Raw genomic sequence first — 21,730 nt, forward strand, 5'->3', positions numbered from 1 at the left:
TGCAAACCAGCTAAGCCGAATTTCTATCATCTTTACAATAATAGGAGATACCCCAACTCTATCTAATGTTTTCATTTCTAATCCAATCATATTTAGTCTTATCACACATCCAACACACCGTCATCATCTTTGTTATGTTGTAAAATTAGGAATAAATTATCTTTATAAATAATAATGATCATATAAATAAAAGCATCAATTAAATATTAAAGAGAATAAAGAAAAGGGATATTAAGTAAACTTATCTGTTCTTGAAATTGCGGTGATTGGAAGTCGGTAACGGTGAAGTGAACAAACACAAAACCATGAAAGGTGATAACCTGCCAAACAGTAATCCATTATATAACGCGTGACAAAGTCATTGTCCTTGAGGATTTATCCGCCTCAGAAGCGCATATCCTCACAGGATACAACATGTTCTTCCCTGATATGAATCATATTAGAGGCGACAGAACAGCTTGAATCTGTTAGAACACTGGAATGATGTAACCCAGGATTTTGTATTAGCTTGATGAAAATTGATTTTGTTTGATTATGTATATGTCTAAAAGCATGAATGTGTGAATAATTTGTTTATATGGAAAATACGTGAGGGTGAGAATGCTAATTGTTTTGTTTCTATACTCATGAAAGCAAATGAAAAAGTGCAGCTCCCTTTCTTCTGTACGTGTTTTTTTGGTTTTTCAAACAGTAAAAACCTAGTTCCTTTCTAAAACCAAAAGCCTTAATAATAGCGAGAAATCAATGGAAAGGCAGTTACAAAATTTGGAATTAATAATATGTTACAAAACCAAGTCAAACAATAGTATTGATAATAATATGATAATAATTATCTATTAAAATATTTTTCGATATTTCTCAATTAAAAATATGGGACAAAAAATATTTGAAACTTTTGAAATATACTAAAAATTTACAACATGTTATGCTTATTTTATTCTCGTGTTGGTTCTTTTCTGTCCAACACTTTTCATGTTGGTTCTTTTGGTTAATAGAGTTTAAATTTGTGGTTCGAATGCCTTTTTTTTTCCAGCTATACTTAGGGTGTGCTTGTTCTATGTTTTGGTAGTAATATTGTTTTTATGGCTTGATGTTAAATACATGGTTTTTATACGAAATTGTGAAAGAAAAATAGTGTGTATTAGAATGATTTGGGAAGTGATTATTATTGTGTATGAGAATGATATTTGGGAAGTGATTTTAGAATAATTGATTATGTGTGGATATATACGATAGTTTACTTGATATATCTCTAGCTAGCTGTAATTTGAATGATCTGATGCATGAGATTGAGAGGAGACTTCAACAAATCTCATGTTTGAGTTCTGTTATACAAACTTGAATGGTTGCCTCGTATTTTCAGAGGCTTATAGCACTCTCATTAATTTAGATTTTCAGTCAAGAATATCGGCTAGCCTCGTATCTTTTTGTATGGTTGTCATCCTCGTGTCATTTTGGTGTTTCTTCTTTCGATTGTTGTGTATGGTTTTTATTTTGTATGTATGTATGTATGTATGGTTATATAGACTATACTATATGCAATTTTACTATTGTTATTGACAAATCCTTTTGGAATTGATCGTTACATGTTCTAATACCCTTCTCTCTCTCTCTCTCTCTCTCTCTCTCTCTCTCTCTCTCTCTCTCTCTAGGGTTTTTTTTCTCACACTTTCTATTTTCTAGGTTTCCTCTCTTCCAATATTCTATTCTATCTTCACTCTCTAGAACTATATGGGTCATTTTCTACAATTTAAAATTTACTTTTGATTCCGGTCCTAGTTCCCTCTTTACCTTGCCTACAATCAATCTCTTAGGATTATGATGAGATCTTTCATCATCCACAACTTTACCCCTCCCATGCTATGAACTTATAGTCATGCTGTTGCTCGCAATCTCTTTTTCCTCTTCAAACACCCTTCTAAGTATATAATTCTTGTCTCTATAAGAACCCGTTTGAATATTAGAACATATTTTTGATATTATATCAGAGCATTCATAATAGAAAAATGCTACTTATAGCGAAAATGGGTTCACGAATTTGTCCCGAGGAAAAATTGTATGTTTTAATTGTATATTGATTTTCATGTTTTCCACTATGCCTGCCGTGTATTCCGCTCAGCAACTGTTTTGATTGGCCGGTTTAGTTTTCGGGAAGCATTCTTGAGGAATCTTGTCGCATGATATAGCAGTTCTCTTCATAATATCTCTATGAATTAAATTTCATAATACTTGTTTTTCAAAGTAGATTTTATATTACTTACTATCATGATTATTTTTATTACTGAGTTTTTGTGTCTCTGTAAATAGACATTAATGTTTAGTCTGAGATATCAAGTCATTATTTAGTCAATTGCGTTATGTTGGGACTAGGGGTGGGAATAGGTCAGGCTGTCCTATAGGGGCCTATGACCGAGCCTATTTAAAGCCTAGCTTGGGAAACTCGTTTATTAACAAGGTCAGGCTCAAGCTTTTTATATAGCCTATTTAACTAAATATGTCAGGCTAAGGCTTAGAAAAAAAGTCTATTAAGCCCGTCGGCCCGCCTATTAAGCTTTTTATGTATAATATATCTTCCATTATTGATATCGTTGAAGTTTTTTTCTCATAAACTCAAGCCTTCATATGATAGGTTATTTAGTAGCAGATATATTGGTGTGATTAGACCATCGTAAGATTTTATTATTTAGTAGCAAATATATTCATGTGCTTTAGGCCTTCGTAAATTTTGGCCTATTTAGTAGTAGGCTTACATGTGTTGCTAGGCTTTAGTGTAAAATAGGCTTTTAAATATGCTTTCAGGCTTCATCAAGCCTTTAAATAGGCTAGGCCAGGCCTAAAAAATGAGCCTACGATAGGTAATAGGCCAGGCTCAGGCCTATAATTTTTTGAGTAGGCCAGGCTTAGGCCTTACAAAGTCCGGCCCGACCTAGCCTATTTCCACCCCTAGTTGGGACCCTAGCCTACTTTTGTTTTTCTTTTCTCTCATTTTCTTTATAAATTCATATTGTCAACATGGTATCTAGAACTTCTTTCGATCTACCTTTAACTGCTTTGATACTATTCCATTGGTGAGTTCCAAAATTTTGGGAATATCATCATAGTTTAATGTTTTTTTGGTGTGATTCTTCTTTAGTTTGTATAATTTGAGCTGTGAGTTTCTGATGTTTTGGCGCGGCATGACTTTACTTTTTCATTAAAGTCTTTGTTACAAGTTTTGGGTCTTGAATTTTTGTTGTTGGCTTTCTTGCTGGTTGTTTCTTTCTCTTTTTTGTGATTGGTACTCTTTCTTTGATTGCTTCTCTTTCTGTTTAAATTTTTGGTATATAAATTATATTGTTAGATTTCTTGCGCGTTGGTTTCTCTCTTTATCGTGATTGTTTAATATGGTTTTTGCTCTCTTTCTCTCTTGTTGTTCCTCTCACCTTTTCTTGTTTGATTTTTGGCTCTTAAATTTATGCAATTTTGATTTTTTGTTAGTTGGTTACTCGCTTTATTGTGATTTCTTAATATGGTTATTGTTCATTCTTTGGTTGGTGCTCTCTCATCTTCTCCTTTTTGGGTTAACCTTCTCCCCTCTTCTCATTTGACTTTTGGATCATAATATCTCGTGGTTAAATTTCTTGTTGTTGGTTTCATTGTTTATTGTGATCGTATAATATGGTTGTTTCTTCTTCTTTATTTGTTTTTCTCTCTCCTCTTATTTAGTTGGTTCTCTATTTTATTTTTTCCTAGTTACCGGAGGGATTTCACTTGGATGACATAGCTTTTTAGTGACATTGGTGTAATTTAGATGAGAGAGAATGATGAATAAATGATTAAAATAAATTATTTAGATGAGAGATAATGATTGAGATTAAGAGAGAGATAAGAACAATGACACCATTGTAACTAAAAATTATATGTCATCCAAGGGCTATACTTGTAACCAGAGGGTTGAGACCAAAAAAAAAAAAAAAAGACCACAATGAGGACAAGTTTCATGCCAATATCATCCATCTTTTATCTATCACTACTCATAATCAAATTGCGGATTTCATTACGAAACATCTAAATTAGACTCTCTTTTTCCCCAGGCCTTCCAATACTTAATTTTAGGATAACTTTTTTTCTACGTGCGCGATCACAACTTCTCATCTACGAAGCACATTAACATGTAAATATATCTGTAGACCAAGATTTTCGGGTGTCAAGCCATTGATTGGACTTGAACCTTCAATCTACCGGACTTGCTCGATTTTATTCTTGGGAAGGGAAAATGAGATTGAAAAAACCCTTTTTGGATCCGGGGGTCGGTTACTATTCAGGAAGGTGTTAGGCACCTGCGTCGTTCACGGTACTCCTTGAGAACCTCTTTCTAACTTTATTTTATTTGAAAATTTCTTGCTTAAAGTCTAAGTGAAAGAATGGAGGGAGAAAAAGTAGGAATTTTTGTTATTTTTATTTGATCGATTTGGAAGGAATAAACCCATGCCTACGTACCCTTAAAAGGGATCAAAACCGCCGTAGTTCTCTCTTAAAAATATTTTTTGTTGGTTAGGTTGATTTTAGTTTGATTTTGAAAATGGTTTTAAGAAGGGTTGCGAGACCTCAAGGTATAGAAGAATAAAATAGAAGTGAGGTTGTTTCATTTTATTTAAGAAATTTAGTCTAAGTTTAATTAAGATTCATTAGAAATTTGATTAAGAAAATAAAAAAGAAAAACAACTTGGATTTGGATCCAATGTTTATTAAGAAAATATTTGACTTTTTACATGTTTGAATTTTTGAAATAAAAAGGTTTTTCTAAACTAACGGTAAGCTAACGTAACGACGTGAAAAATAAAGCGAGATAAAAGCGATAAATAAAGTGATATGGTGTCGGTGCAAGTTTCGGTGTGTGCAATTACTACGCTATTACATACCATCCTAGATCCATTCTAAGGCAAGAAATAAAAAATGCGGAAAAATAAATTACATCAATACCTAAAATACACACTAAATCAATAACAATAAAAAAATAAACCAAAAGCAAAAATAAAATGAATGGCGAAAATAAAATATGCATGCAAAAAAATTCTAAACACAATTAAAACATAAGTAAGCACAAAATTAAATTGAGCACCACAATTAAAAATAAACAAGCAAACATTAGGAGAAAGTAATGAAAATAAGTAATTAAAACAAATTTTAAGGTTATAAAGTTTAAAAGGATGAAGATATATTTTTAGGAATAAAAAGAGGCATTTAAATGCCAAAAGTGGTGTAGAAAATAATGAAAATGAAGAAGAAATTAATAAAATTAAAATTGGCTCAGCAGGATTAAATCTGGACCACTTGATGCATCAAGGGGTCCAAATTTAATCACTAAAGGGCTCATCACAGCCACACAAACCAAAGATCACAAGGTTTTAAAACAAGCAGCACAGGGACCGTCAGATCTACGATCTGACGGTTAGAAACAACGATGCACCATAAACCAGAGTGAACAGGCACTTATACAACTCCACTTATACAACTCAAAAGAGGAATTAACAACAGCTGTTAGATCAAGGATCCAACGGCTTATAAGGGAGGCGCACCATAAGCTGCTAGACACGCACACAGAGGATTAAGTAGAGGTATAAAAACACACTAACACACAGAAGCTCATTTCTAACCTAATCTTCTAAACCACTCAACAGCAGCAGCGGCTGCATTCTTTCTTCTCTCTAATCGATCTCCCTTTTTTCTTCTTCTTCTCTCAAACATTTTCAAACATACAATTCATACTAACACATGAACAAACAGCCATGAACAAAACTTACTGCCATCACTACTATATTACATCAAACACGCAAACAGACTCAGTCCAAAACAAACATTCAACATCGATTTTGTCCTTCGTAAAACTCTTTTCAACCTTCAAAACGTAAGACAAACTCAACATAGAAGGAACAACACATGGCAAATTCAGTAAACAGAGGACAAACAACAACAAAAATGAATTGCATTCACACACAGTCAAAGCATAGATCATTGGTTTCAGAGAGGAAGATTACCGCAGCACAACATACACGACAAGAATGGATTCAAGCTCAGATCGGACTCAAGACATGATCACAAACGCAAAACAAGACATAGATCGGATCGAACCAAAGAAAAACGGTGATACCTGAGTTAAATCGGAGTAGCAACAAGCTTAAGACGGAAAACTTCAACGAAAAAATCCGATCCAGCTAGTCTCTGAGTCGATCTGGACTCCTATGAGCTCGATCTGGACAGATCTTCTCCTTCTTTGCCTCACTGCTTCTTTACTGCTTTGAATCCGTTCGAATCTTCTTCTTCGCGGCTTGCTTCACGAACTGTTTGATCTGCTCTCTTCCTTCCTTTCAGTTCGGATTCGTTTGGATTCGAGTTGTTATGATGAAATCAGAAAATAAACCTATTGGAACAGTTGTTTACGTTTCAAAAACGAGAAAGGGTTTGTACGTTTGAGTAGTTCCTTGAAAAGTGATTATTGGAATTGTGGTTTATGTGATGATTTTTGCTGTTTGTGATGAATCCAGTTCGGATTTGACGTTAGTAATACTGGAAAATTGATTTGGTTTTGTGTTGGTGGTTGGAAAAGGTCGAAGATGAGTGTTGTAAGTTCTTTATTTTCTGGAATAATTTTATGAGTGTTCTTGAGGATTTTGAGCGTTTGATCGAAAAAAGGTGGTGAAGAAATAGAAATTAGGGTTTTTTTGAATATTGGCTGCGGCTGTCAACAGAGCCTGTACAGTGCCATAAATGCCTCCTCTATATATAGCTGACAAATGTAGGGTTTGCAGGAAAAATTGATGATGTGTCATCTGTTTGATTGGGCCAGAGAGTACCTTTGCAACTGGGCTGAATAAAAAATGTGAACCACACTTGGACTAAAGGACTATAAAAAAGAACTTAAAAAACAAAAGAAGCTTCATTGTTAAAAAATAAAAAACGTGACTTAAGGGGATATAAAGATAAAATAATATAAAATATGAAGCAAAAAAGGAAATTAAAAATAATGAAGAATTAAAAATAATAATAATAAAGATGACGTAAATGAATTAACAAAAATTAAAATTGTCCCTTCGGAACCAAATGAGGTATTTTAATATACCTCTCTGCCGAAATTCCGTCTGAGACGACGAAATTGTTCGGCGTTCAAAATACGAATAAGAAATTAAAAACAAAGAAAAGTGGTCAAAAATTGGGGTATGACAGATGCCCCTATTTAAGTTTCTTCGTCACGGGGATTTAAAAGATGAAATTTTTAAATCAACGGGTCGAAGAGACTTAAATATTAAGTACATCAATTTTGACTAGTTGAAATGCTAAGGATGCAATGCTGATGAATATAATGATATGAATGCTTTGTGATGCAAGTATGAATGCAAAGACGACGAAGATAAATTGACTGGGGAACAAACTGATAAGTATCACTGGGGAGGAAAGACTGTCTATTACCTTTAAATTGGTAAAGATGACATCACAAGAAAGATAAACACATGTCTGTTACCTTTAGAATTGGTAAAGACGACATTACAAGGAGAAAAGACCTATGTCTGTTACCTTTAGAATTGGTAAAAACGACACCACAAGAAAGATAAACACATGTCTATTACCTTTAGAATTGGTAAAGACGACATCATAAGAAGGATAAACACATGTCTATTACCTTTAGAATTGGTAAAGACGACATTACGAGGAGAAAAGACATATGTCTGTTACCTTTAGAATTGGTAAAGACAAACAGAGCAAGAAAGAAATCAGTCAATTACCGTGAATTAGGTAAAGACCTGTCTGTTACCGTGAATTAGGTAAAGACAATGCAAGAAAGAAATTAGTCAATTACCGTGAATTAGGTAAAGACCTGTCTGTTACCGTGAATTAGGTAAAGACAATGCAAGAAAGAAATTAGTCAATTACCGTGAATTAGGTAAAAGACCTGTCTGTTACCGTGAATTAGGTAAAGACAAATATGCAAGAAAGAAATTAGTCAATTACCGTGAGTTAGGTAAAAGACCTGTCTGTTACCGTGAATTAGGTAAAGACAAATATGCAAGAAAGAAATTAGTCAATTACCGTGAATTAGGTAAAGACAATGCAAGAAAGAAATTAGTCAATTACCGTGAATTAGGTAAAAGACCCACAGGAAAGGAAATACCTTCAATTACCGTGAATTAAGTAACGACCAACAGAAAGGGAAATACTGTCAATTACCGTGAATTAGGTAAAAGAACTGTCTATTACCGTGAATTAGGTAAAGACAAACATGCAAGAAAGAAATTAGTCAATTACCGTGAATTAGGTAAAAGACCCACAGGAAAGGAAATACCGTCAATTACCGTGAATTAGGTAACGACCAACAGAAAGGGAAATACTGTCAATTACCGTGAATTAGGTAACGACCACATACAGAAAGAAAATACCGTCAGTTACCCTCACAGGAGTAACGACCTACAGGGTAAAACTCAACAGCTACCAGTACAAAGATAGCTTAAACAAAGTATAGGGGATCTGAAAAGCATTGGTACAATGATAGTTTAAGGGTACCTGCCACTTGAAATATAATCAGACACATTGGGGATGACATTTTTAGGATACATTTGAAAGAAGACACTGGATAATAATGCAATCATGCATGAATGATATTTGTATGCATGCTATGTATGCATGGATGAATGAATATGTATGAGACTCATATGACAGTATAATGGTAAGACTGTTGAGACAAGATTGGGCAGGTCCATAGAAAGTGGCCCGACATCACATTACAAATACTCGGTAATCTTCATTGGGGATAACATTACTGGAGATGAATTAAAACATTGTCGGGGTAAAGCCCTTCAAATCACTAATGGGGTAAAGCCCACATTCTTAACCATTGATGGGGAAAAACCCATATTCAAGCCAAACTGACGGGGTAAAGCCCATATTCAAACCAAACTGATGGGGTAAAGCCCGCATTCAAACCAAATGATGGGATCAAGACTCATAATCAACTACTAAAAGGGGGAAGAGCCCAATAACCAATTACTGAAAAAAGAATGCCCCATAATCAAACCACTTGAAAGGAGAATGCCCCATAGTCAAACCACTTGAAGGGAGAAACAACCCATTAATCAAACCACTGAAAGAAGAATGCCCCATAGTCTAACCACTTGAAGGGAGAATGCCCCCATAATCACACCACTTGAAGGGACAACAACCCATTGATTATACCGCTGAAGGGGTAACAACCCATTAAACAAACCACTTGAAGGGGTAACAACTCATTAATCAAACCACTTGAGGGGGTAACAACCCATTAAACATACCGCTGAAGGGGAAACAACCCATTAATCAAACCTCTGAAGGGAGAATGCCCCATAAATCAACATTTTGGCAGAAGTCGCCATCTCTAAGGGATAAAATACATCAATCAAACCACAGATGGGAGAATGCACTTTAATCAAACCACTTGAAGGGAGAATGCCCCATAATCAAACCACTTGAATGGATAACAAACCACTGATCATACCGCTGAAAGGGATAACAAACTCCTTAATCAGACCATTGAAGAGGTAACAACACATTAATCAAACCACTGATTAGAGTCGCTCTCTATCAAACCACAGACAGAAGTCGCCATTTTTCAGGATAAAACTCATCAATCAATCATTTTTCTGGCGGAAGTCGCCATCAACCAAGCCACTGGCAGAAGTCGTCATTAATCACACCACTGGCAGCAGTCGCCATTTCTCAGGATAAAACTCATCCATCAATCATTCTGGCAGAAGCCGCCATCAATCACACCATTAGCAGAAGTCGCCATTTCTCGGGATGAAACTCATCAATCAGTCACTCTGGCAGAAGTCGCTATCAAACACAGGCAGAAACGCCACTTGTAAACCAACACAAAGTGCATTCTTCCATTTGACCCATTGTGATGCCTCTATCTTTTCATTTTTTTTATTTTTTTTTTGTGTATATATTTTTTTTAAAATCCCTAATTTTTGCTTGGACCGCCCTTTCGGGTTTTCAATCCACCGGGAATATATTCTTTTTGTATGCCCCTAATTTTTGCCTGGATCGCCCTTTCGGGTTTTCAATCCACCGGGACGCTCATTTTTGCCTAAGCCGCCCTTTCGGGTTTTCTACTTAGCGAGCTTTTTTTTTGTATTCTTTTTCTTTTTCCTTTTTTTTTTGACAGAGGTCATCTCACTACTTTTTTTCATGCTTACCTTGCAGAGTTTAACTGCCCTTGAGACGAATGTTGATGTATGTTTCTACTACTCATAAGTTCAAAGAAGATGTACCTGTTGTTTATGCTTTTCAAAAGACATTAAAAAAAGTTTTAAAATTTTTTGCTTTAAGTATTCACATCAAAAATAGAAGAAAATTATGCAAACAGAATAAATGAGAATTTCAAATAAATGGGCGCAGGCTCAAATTAGATGTAAAGGAGTGGTGACCTGCTAAAGGCATGGTTCCACGGATTTTAAAAGTTTGGAAAATGGTAATTACATTGGAAAAGGTACATTGAACACAATAACCGCTATGATCTCTAACAACTTTGAATTCCACAGTTACGAGTCTTTGATCTGCAAATGCTTCATATTGGAAGTCCTTTGACAGTTAAGATGGCCCAGATGAATCATATCTGAATTGGTGCAGTTACCTTGCCATGAGTCGGCGTTCTTTTGACGACTGAGATGCCCCAAGTGAGTCATGTCCGACCAGATGCAGTCACTTTGTCACAATCCTTAACTTTTGCATAGGTCGCCCTTGCGGGTTTCAACCTATCAGGATAAACATTCATTTTTTATCATCATTTTTCATGTCTCTGACTTTTGCATGGACCGCCCTTTCGGGTTTTCAGTCCATCGAGACGCTCTTTTTTGCCTAAGCCGCCTTTTAATGTTTGCGGCTTATCGAGCTTTTTTGTTTTTTTTGTACATGTCTCTAATTTTTGCATGGACCGCCCTTTCGGGTTTTCAGTCCATCGAGACGCTCCTTTTTGCCTAAGCCGCCTTTTAAGGTTTGCGACTTATCGAGCTCCTTTTTTTCTTTTTACAAAGTATTTCTTGACTGCATCGGTATTCCCATGACGTACAAATTTATCACCATTCTTTTGTAATTAGGCATTCATTGCCCCTGTAATCATATAACTTTGAAGCACAAGATCACTTTCTTGACATTCATGGGGACGAGCTTTCTTTGTCGAATACTTGATATAACTGTCCCTGGCACACGACAATAACACCTTTAAATTCAATCAAGCTTAACTTTCATTGGAAATTCCGTTGACAGTACTTTAACCTCCATGTGGGACACTCTTTAAATTGTATACTGAGGGATGGTGGGGGGGTTGCCCCTGTTAAAGTGTGTATTTGAAGTACAATATCCCTGCAAGAAAGATGGTAGCATCTCGTGCCAGTCTTTGTACATGAATGTCCCCTTCTTGAACAATCTTTCTTGATATTTGCAGCTTCGACGGGTAGGCTAGAAATCTCATTGGAAACCTCTTCCTCCTCTTCTTCAGCCTCGGATACAAGGAACTCAAAGTCGAAAGAGATTACAGGGTTAAAGTGTTCAACGGGTTTATTAATGCATGATTTGATTATTGATATAAACATTATGATTATGCAGATATGTGAAAATGATTTAAAGGAAAATAATTTTTTTGGGTTTTTTGTATTACCATTTTTTCCAGGAAAAAGCATAAAGTAAAAACAAAGTCGGGATCAAAGCGACTTTTTAATTAATGATGAAAATACATAAAGCAAAAAGCCCTAAACAAAGTTCACTTCCGCCTCGGGTGGGACGAAAGGTTTTCTTTGAAACACATAAAGCAACAAACAAACATATAATTTGAACAAATGAGTAGTAGAAAGAAACATCAGCAAAGACCCAATTGCAGCTAAACATTCCATGTATCAACATCAAGTTCCAATATCTGATAGCGGATTAACTTGCACATTCCGATTCAAACTCTTCAAAAGGTATGAGATCGTCTTTGACCAGCTTCTGGACTTCCATTTACAAAGAGAAACAGTGCTCAACATCATGACCTTGTGCCCCTTGATGGAAGGTACAAAAGAGGTCAGGTCTCCACCGCTTTGGTAATTTCTTCGGTATTGGAAAAGGTGGTCTGGTTTGGACAAGATTCCTCTTAAGCAAATAGGGAAGAAACTTTTCATACTTCATAGGAATCAGATCATACTGTGGTGCTTTCTGAGCCTGTTGACGGGGCTGTTGTTGATATTGCTGAAACTGGGGCTGATAACCCGGATTTTGAACAGTGTTGGTGATGGGCTTAATAGCAGCAACAGAGCGAGAAATTGGATACTGTTGTTGACATTGTTGAAACTGGGGCTGATAACCCGGATTTTGAACAGTATTGGTGATGGACTTAATAGCAGCAACAGAGCGAGAAACCGAATACTGTTGTTGACATTGTTGAAACTGGGGCTGATAACCTGGATTTTGAACAGTATTGGTGATGGGCTTAACAGCGGCAACAGAGTGTGGAGCCAGATGTTGTTGCTGAAATAGCACTTTTATATCCGGGTCTTCGAAGAAACCGGTGTTATTTTCAATCAACTTTTGAACTTCTTCCTTCATAGTGTAACATTGCTCAGTGTCATGACCTGGTGCCCCTTGATGGAAATCACATTTGAGATCAGGGCAATACCCAGATGGCAGTGGATTCGGCACCCGATGAAGTGGCCTGATTCGAACAAGTTTCTTCTTAAGCAAGATGGGAAGCAAAGTTGCATATTTGATAGGAAATGGGTCAAACTGCGATGCTTTTCGAGCCTGATTTTGAATAATAAGTTGCTGAGGAGCCTGATTCTGAGTAGTAAACGACTGAGGCTATTGAGGAACCTGTTGTCGAGGTAGTTTCATGCATATTGGCTGACATAGTGGCTGAGGCCTTTGCTGAACAAGCGATGGATCCTTTGTAGCCATCAAAAAAGATACTAGGCTAGTTAACTTCTCTACCTCAGCCCGAAGTGTTGTTACCTCTCCACGAAGCTCGTGGACCTCTTGCTCAAGTTGTTCAATCTTCTGTGTTTGTACGAGCGTTTGCATATTCGAACCGAAATTGGATGAAGACATCGGGCCACTTTACTGACAGATTGACCTTTTGTACATAGAGATAAAGTATGAGACACGGACTAGAAACTATGAATGCAACATGATGCATGATGTGTTTATGCAAAAATGTACATTTTTTTTTATCGAAGGATTTGTCAAAGCGAATTGTAAACATTGCAAAGGAACATGGTTTCATTTGAAGATTTGTAAAGATATTGCAATCAATTCTATTTTCAAAAGGTAAGAATGAAACCAAGGAAGAATTTCTTTAACAAAAGCAAAAGCTTAGTTAAGATTTTTGAAGTTGTATCTCTTTTGGTGTTCATTCTTACAAGATTCATACTTTTGATGTTTACAAGACGACTTATCTAAGTCTTTCGATATTTTTATGGATGAAAAAAGGTTAATGGATGAATGCATGTATGTATGATTATGCATAGAAAACATGATGAGGTTTAAGGTATACAATGTTGGAGCTTAGGGAAAACAACGCCATTTGGTAAGGACTATGGTTTCCATTTGCACAAGTAACAAGGGTTCTACCAAGGTTCCCGAATTATAACCGCCACAGAACTTTATCGGATACCGTGACAACACCCGGTCCAACATCGTTCGTAGGAAAGTCTAGTTCGAGTGTAACATTGCAAGTGAACTAATACCGAGACATCACCCGGTTTAGCCACCCGCGTTACGTCCTAAAAAAGGCCAAGATGGGTTAAGGGTTACTAAAGGTCCTTAGCGTTCAACGGAAACTTAAAAGCAATATAGTCTAAGCGTGACAACACCCGCCGACATATATCACTTTAAGCTCCTCCGCTAAGTGTGGTTATCTCACGTGTGACAAGACACGAGAATACTCTCGGTATGCCACTATGAGTCTACCACTCCTATCTTATGTTTCGCTCAAGTCCGGGTATAGGACTTATTTTCTCACCCCTCACGCCATAAGGTAAATATATACAAAGTATAAACAAATAAAGCACAATAATAAAGGAAGAAAGGTGGGTTTAACCCGCGTAGGATCCCCACTGAAGTCGCCATTTTTGTAGACCAAGATTTTCGGGTGTCAAGCCATTGATTGGACTTGAACCTTCAATCTACCGGACTTGCTCGATTTTATTCTTGGGAAGGGAAAAATGAGATTGAAAAAACCCTTTTTGGATCCGGGGGTCGGTTACGATTCAGGATGGTGTTAGGCACCCGCGTCGTTCACGGTACTCCATAAGAACCTCTTTCTAACTTTATTTTATTTGAAAATTTCTTGCTTAAAGTCTAAGTGAAAGAATGGAGGGAGAAGAAGTAGGAATTTTTGTTATTTTTATTTGATCGATTTGGAAGGAATAAACCCATGCCTACGTACCCTTAAAAGGGATCAAAACCGCCGTAGTTCTCTCTTAAAAATATTTTTTGTTGGTTAGGTTGATTTTAATTTGATTTTGAAAATGGTTTTAAGAAGGGTTGCGAGACCTCAAGGTATAGAAGAATAAAATAGAAGTGAGGTTGTTTCATTTTATTTAAGAAATTTAGTCTAAGTTTAATTAAGATTCATTAGAAATTTGATTAAGAAAATAAAAAAGAAAAACAACTTGGATTTGGATCCAAGGTTTATTAAGAAAATATTTGACTTTTTACTTGTTTGATTTTTTGAAATAAAAAGGTTTTTCTAAACTAACGGTAAGCTAACGTAACGACGTGAAAAATAAAGCGAGATAAAAGCGATAAATAAAGTGATATGGTGTCGGTGCAAGTGTCGGTGTGTGCAATTACTACGCTATTACATACCATCCTAGATCCATTCTAAGACAAGAAATAAAAAATGCGGAAAAATAAATTACATCAATACCTAAAATACACACTAAATCAATAACAATAAAAAAATAAACCAAAAGCAAAAATAAAATGAATGGCGAAAATAAAATATGCATGCAAAAAAATTCTAAACACAATTAAAACATAAGTAAGCACAAAATTAAATTGAGCACCACAATTAAAAATAAACAAGCAAACATTAGGAGAAAGTAATGAAAATAAGTAATTAAAACAAATTTTAAGGTTATAAAGTTTAAAAGGATGAAGATATATTTTTAGGAATAAAAAGAGGCATTTAAATGCCAAAAGTGGTGTAGAAAATAATGAAAATGAAGAAGAAATTAATAAAATTAAAATTGGCTCAGCAGGATTAAATCTGGACCACTTGATGCATCAAGGGGTCCAAATTTAATCACTAAAGGGCTCATCACAGCCACACAAACCAAAGATCACAAGGTTTTAAAACAAGCAGCACAGGGACCGTCAGATCTACGATCTAACGGTTAGAAACAACGATGCACCATAAACCAGAGTGAACAGGCACTTACACAACTCAAAAGAGGAATTAACAACAGCCGTTAGATCAAGGATCCAACGGCTTATAAGGGAGGCGCACCATAAGCAGCTAGACACGCACACAGAGGATTAAGTAGAGGTATAAAACACACTAACACACAGAAGCTCATTTCTAACCTAATCTTCTAAACCACTCAACAGCAGCAGCGACTGCATTCTTTCTTCTCTCTAATCGATCTCCCTTTTTTCTTCTTCTTCTCTCAAACATTTTCAAACATACAATTCATACTAACACATGAACAAACAGCCATGAACAAAACTTACTGCCATCACTCCTATATTACATCAAACACGCAAACAGACTCAGTCCAAAACAAACATTCAACATCGATTTTGTCCTTCTTAAAACTCTTTTCAACCTTCAAAACGTAAGACAAACTCAACATAGATGGAACAACACATGGCAAATTCAGTAAACAGAGGACAAACAACAACAAAAATGAATTGCATTCACACACAGTCAAAGCATAGATCATTGGTTTCAGAGAGGAAGATTACCGCAGCACAACATACACGACAAGAATGGATTCAAGCTCAGATCGGACTCAAGACATGATCACAAACGCAAAACAAGACATAGATCGGATCGAACCAAAGAAAAACGGTGATACCTGAGTTAAATCGGAGTAGCAACAAGCTTAAGACGGAAAACTTCAACGAAAAAATCCGATCCAGCTAGTCTCTGAGTCGATCTGGACTCCTATGAGCTCGATCTGGACAGATCTTCTCCTTCTTTGCCTCACTGCTTCTTTACTGCTTTGAATCCGTTCGAATCTTCTTCTTCGCGGCTTGCTTCACGAACAGTTTGATCTGCTCTCTTCCTTCCTTTCAGTTCGGATTCGTTTGGATTCGAGTTGTTATGATGAAATCAGAAAATAAACCTATTGGAACAGTTGTTTACGTTTCAAAAACGAGAAAGGGTTTGTACGTTTGAGTAGTTCCTTGAAAAGTGATTATTGGAATTGTGGTTTATGTGATGATTTTTGCTGTTTGTGATGAATCCAGTTCGGATTTGACGTTAGTAATACTGGAAAATTGATTTGGTTTTGTGTTGTTGGTGGTTGGACAAGGTCGAAGATGAGTGTTGTAAGTTCTTTATTTTCTGGAATAATTTTATGAGTGTTCTTGAGGACTTTGAGCGTTTGATCCAAAAAAGGTGGTGAACAAATAGAAATTAGGGTTTTTTTGAATATTGGCTGCGGCTGTCAACAGAGCCTGTACAGTGCCATAAATGCCTCGTCTATATATAGCTGACAAATGTAGGGTTTGCAGGAAAAACTAATGATGTGTCATCTGTTTGATTGGGCCAGAGAGTACCTTTGCAACTGGGCTGAATAAAAAATGTGAACCACACTTGGACTAAAGGACTATAAAAAAGAATTTAAAAAACAAAAGAAACTTCATTGTTAAAAAATAAAAAACGTGACTTAAGGGGATATAAAGATAAAATAATATAAAATATGAAGCAAAAAAGGAAATTAAAAATAATGAAGAATTAAAAATAATAATAATAAAGATGAAGTAAATGAATTAACAAAAATTAAAATTGTCCCTTCGGAACCAAATGAAGTATTTTAATATACATCTCTGCCGAAATTCCGTCTGAGACGACGAAATTGTTCGGCGTTCAAAATACGAATAAAAAATTAAAAACAAAGAAAAATGGTCAAAAATTGGGGTATGACAATATCTATAAGGGTTTTCAAATTGAGAATTGAATAAAATGGATAATTGAGAATTGATTATTGAATCAAAGATAAAATCGATAGTTGAGAACCCAATTAAAATTGATGTTTTTAGTACATAGAAACATTAAAGAAAAGATAAAAGAATATTAAGTCTAAGACTTAACAATTACTCGACTAGAGAGTACCAAAGGAAGAGAGGAGAGACTTCATCATTTTTCTTCATACCCACTATTGATCCTCTTTTTCACTATTTATGCACAACTCAAGGTTCCTTGATTTTAGGATCACTAGCCAAGTGTCATTTGCATCAACCAATTATGATATGCCAAGTGTATTTCCTTATATGCTATTTGGATCATAACAATATCGTAATAATTTTAAAAAAAAAAAATTGAAGTGATTTTGGATATAATGACATATGTAGCATATCTTCAAAATGAAGTGTAAATCTCATTTCCTTTGGGCTATTCTCACACAAAATTAAGAAACTTGATTCAAATAACATTATTAAATACCAAAATCACAAAAAATAAAATAAAATCAAAAAATATTGTTTTTTATTCCAACTTATCAGCTATCATCATATCTAAATAAGTATCCTAAAGATTATGGTCAGTTTACTTAATTTCTTCGTTGTTCTTTTGTGCTTGTAGCACGTACGTGCATTAACATCTCGAATCAATTCCCTATCCAATTGTCCTAAGTTTGATCTTTCTTTTCTTTTGGTGCATGTTGCTACACTTTATATGTGTTCGCATTTCTCATGCGGTTTGGGGTTCACCACCGTTCAAAGGGGTAGTGACTTCATATTTTGATAGTTAGGCAAAAATTGATGGGCACTGGCCAATTCCTTTCTAAGAAAGCACGTCTTTCATCTTTTAAGTGTGGAACAGACAAACCTATCTCGGTCTATAATAGGGATGAATTTAGAAATTTATAAAATGGGGTAGAATGAATATTGTTAGATTATGTGGCTCTAATTCTCCATTTTTTCAAGCCATTATGTTTGATTTTTCCAAGCCATTATGTTTGACTTTTACAAGCCATTATGTTTGACTTACTTGTGAGGTAAGTAACTCTTGGATTTAATGTGCCTACAATCTTGACCAAGAGAAATCCTAATTTGCTTCCAACATGTGCCTACAATCTTGACCAAGAGAAATCATAATTTTCTTCCAAGCTCTTACTCTAGGTTGGATGTTCCAACTTTGATTCTTACTCTAGGTTGGATGTTCCAACTTTGATTCCTTCACTCTTAAGTATGAGATTAAGGCCTATATATATGTAAGCAACATGAAAGGCTTGAGACATAGTGAGTTATCACATAACAATTAACACACTTTGTAACATACACTTGAGTGTATTTTTGGTGAGAATTCTTGTTCCATTTTAGAGAGTATTTTAGGAGATATTAAGAGAAAATATTGTCCTTTGTCCTCATCACTATAAGAAGACTTGTTGTACTCTTTTCTTTTACATAGTGGAACTTTGATCGTGATCGCCCGTGGTTTTTTACTTCTCATATTGAGGAGTTTTCCACGTAAATCTTGTGTGTTATTTCTCTTGTTATTTTACTTACTTCTCTTTAATTCCCAATTGCATCGATCATGTGCTTCCGCATTGCGCTGATATCCCTAACAAGTGGTATCAGAGCACTAAGTTGGGAATTTCAAAATGTCTCCCAAATTTGACATTGAGAAGTTTGATGGCAAGATTAGCTTTTCTATTTGGCGAGTCCAGATGAGGGCCGTTCTTACTCAGAACGGTTTAAAGAAAGCTTTAGAAGGAAAGTCAAAGAAACCGGCTTCCATGACCGACGATCAATGGGACGAGTTGGATGAAAAGGCGCTTTCATCAATCCAACTTTGCTTGTCTAAAGAGGTTCTCCGTGAAGTAGTCAATGAAACAACTGCTGCGGGATTATGGCTGAAGCTAGAAACTCTCTACATGACCAAGAACCTTGCAAACAAGCTTCGTCTCAAAGAACGTATTTATACCATTAGAATGGTTGAAGGTACTCCTATTCAATCTCATCTTGATGAATTTAACTCTATCATTTTGGATCTGGAAAATATTGATGTTAAAATTGATGATGAAGATAAAGTTGTTTTGTTGGTTGTCTCTTTACCTTCTACCTATAAACACTTCAAAGAAATCATGTTGTATGGAAATAATGATACCTTATCCTTTGAAGATGTTAAATCTAATTTATTGTCCAAAGAAAAATTTGATCTTGAAGTTCATTCTGTGGACAAGGGTGAGGGCTTAAGTGTTAGAGGTAGAACTCAAGAAAAAGGGAGTACCAGTCACAAAAAATCCAGATCCAAATCCAGAGGACGCAAATCCAACAAAACCTGTCGCTATTGCAAGAAATCTGGCCACGAGATTTCTGATTGTTTTATCTTGAAGAAAAAGCAAGAAAAACAAGAAAAAGGAAAATCTCCACAATCTCCTGAAGCTGCCAATATTGAAGCTGATTCTGGCGATGACATTACTTTATCTGTTGTCACCTCTAATAAGAGGAGTAAAACAGAATGGATTCTTGATACTGGATGTACTTTTAATATGTGTCCTTATAAGGATTTATTTACCACTTTTGAACCTGTTGATTGTGGTGTTGTCTTGATGGGTAATGATGCCCAATGCAAGGTTGCAGGAATAGGTACAGTTCAGATCAAGACTAATGATGGTGTTGTCAGGACTTTGACTAACGTCCGCTATATACCTGATTTGAAGCGGAATTTAATTTCTCTTGGCACTCTCAAGTCTCTCGGGTGCAAGTACTCAGCTGAAGGTGGAGTCCTAAAGGTATCAAAAGGTTCTCTTGTTTTATTGAAAGCTAACCGAATTGGTAGCTTATATATCCTGCAAGGGACTGTTGTGACAGGTTCAGCAGCTGTATCATCTTCTATGCCTGAAAATGATGTCACCAAATTATGGCACATGCGCCTGGGCCATATGAGCGAAAAAGGCATGCATCTTCTGAGCAAACAAGGTCGTCTTGGTAAACAAGGCATCAGTAAGTTGGAGTTTTGTAAACATTGTGTTTTTGGGAAATAGAAAAAGGTTAGTTTCTCTACTGCAACTCACCGTACCAAAGGTATTCTTGATTATATTCATTCTGACCTTTGGGGGCCTTCCAAAGTTCCTTCCTATGGAGGACGCCGCTATATGATGACTATCATTGATGATTTTTCTCGTAAGGTTTGGGTTTATTTTCTGCAGCATAAAAATGAGACTTTTCCCACATTCAAGAAGTGGAAAATTCTTGTTGAAACTCAAACAGGGAAGAATGTGAAGAAGCTCAGAACAGATAATGGATTAGAGTTCTGCAGTGGTGACTTTAATGAGTTCTGCACAAATCATGGTATTGCTAGACACAAAACCATTCCAAGGAATCCCCAGCAAAACGGTGTTGCAGAACGTATGAACAGGACTCTACTTGAAAGAGCACTGTGTATGCTCTCAAATGCTGGGTTATGGCATCGACGTGACCTTTGGGCCGAGGCAACATCTACTGCATGTTACTTGGTCAACCATTCTCCACATTCAGCACTTGACTTCAAAGTTCCAGAAGAGATTTGGTCAGTCTTTCGTGTCTTCTTTTCCTAGTACATGTAATCTGCAGAGTACTAGCGAGAAGGTGGAGTTTGTATTAAATCCTGCAGCTCCTAATGTTGATGTCCCATCTTCTTCAACAAATGAATCCAACATTGATGATCATGTTGTGGATGATGACCATGAAGATAGTACCACTTCTCCTATTCAGCAACAAGGAGATGCTTATTCTATTGCCCGAGACAGAGTTAGAAGACAAATTAGAAAGCCAGCCAGATACACTGATAGTGACAATTTAGTTGCTTATGCACTATCTGTTGCACAAGAGGTAAATGATGGTGTTGAACCTGCCAGGTATACTGAAGCTGTTTCTTGTGTTGAATCTTCTCAGTGGCTAGTGGCTATGAATGAAGAAATTGAGAGCCTTCATAAAAACGGTACTTGGGTTTTGACAGAGCTTCCTAAAGGCAAACAACCGTTAAAGTGTAAATGGATCTATAACAAGAAAGACGGCATTCCCGGGGTTGAAGATCCAAGATGTAAAGCACGCCTAGTCGTTAAAGGCTTTAATAAAAAGGAAGGTATTGACTTTAATGAGATATTCTCACCTGTTGTTCGTCATACTTCCATTCGTGTTTTACTTGCATTTGTTGCTTTGTTTGATTTGGAGTTGGAGCAACTTGATGTTAAGACAGCTTTTCTACATGGAGAGCTGGAAGAAGAAATTTGCATGGATCAACCTGAGGGATTTATTGTTCCTGGAAAGGAGCATCTTGTTTGTCGTTTGAAGAAATCCTTATATGGCCTTAAGCAAGCTCCAAGGCAGTGGTACAAAAGGTTTGACCCTTTCATGATTGGGCAAAGTTATTGCAGAAGTCAATATGATGACTGCATTTATTTTCAAAATTTTCAAAATGGATCTTTCATATACTTGTTACTTTATGTTGATGATATGCTAATAGCATCACGTGACAAGTCCTTGATCCAGAAATTGAAAACTCAACTCAATAATGAGTTTGATATGAAAGAGTTAG

This window comes from Medicago sativa, chromosome 6 (assembly GCF_051527215.1).
Source record: "Medicago sativa cultivar Bolivia chromosome 6, Bolivia_mono, whole genome shotgun sequence".
Classification (NCBI taxonomy): domain Eukaryota; kingdom Viridiplantae; phylum Streptophyta; class Magnoliopsida; order Fabales; family Fabaceae; genus Medicago; species Medicago sativa.